Source organism: Schistocerca piceifrons, chromosome 2, assembly GCF_021461385.2.
Source record: "Schistocerca piceifrons isolate TAMUIC-IGC-003096 chromosome 2, iqSchPice1.1, whole genome shotgun sequence".
NCBI lineage: Eukaryota > Metazoa > Arthropoda > Insecta > Orthoptera > Acrididae > Schistocerca > Schistocerca piceifrons.
This window is the reverse complement of record NC_060139.1, coordinates 835,365,099-835,365,707: the sequence shown is the minus strand read 5'-3', so window position 1 is coordinate 835,365,707 and position 609 is coordinate 835,365,099. Positions and strand designations below refer to the sequence as shown.

General features: G+C 47.3%; 1 pseudogene; it reads left to right on the top strand.

Moving 5' to 3' along the window:
• The first annotated feature begins 259 nt into the window (after positions 1–259).
• On the top strand, positions 260–377 carry LOC124778283 (annotated as a pseudogene).
• The last annotated feature ends 232 nt before the right edge of the window (positions 378–609 follow it).

Below are 609 nucleotides of genomic sequence, written 5' to 3'. Positions count from 1 at the left end.
TTCATCTCTTGCAAGTGCTATTGCTGGCCAGGGGAGGGACACAAATTAAAAGACAAACCAGGCCCTAGTTCCCCTGTGAGATCCCTCCAACCTTTTCATTACTTTCTATTTTTACAATATTAACGAGAAAATTAATTTTGTGGTGACTGACCTAATTGTTTCCTTATAGTTTAAAAACACATTTCATTTTGTTCCTACGAAATTTTAGTCACACATTTAATAATTTTTATGTTGGTTGTGACAGTCTCATAACTAAATTGGCAACGGCCTTGCTGCAGTGGATACACCGGTTCCCGTGAGATCACCGAAGTTAAGCGGTGTCAGGCATGGTCGGCACTTGGATGGATGACCATCCAAGCTGCCATGTGCTGTTGCCATTTTCGGGGTGCACTCAGCCTCGTGATGCCAGTTGAGGAGCTGTTCGACCGAATAGTAGCGGCTTCAGTCAAGAATACCATCTTACGACCGGGAGGGTGGTGTGCTGACCCCACGCCCCTCCTATCCGCATCCTCCACCGAGGACAACACGGCAGTCGGACGGTCCCAGTAGGCCACTCCTGGCCTGAAGACAATGCGTAACTAAATTGGTTCTGCCAACTTAGTGAGGGTG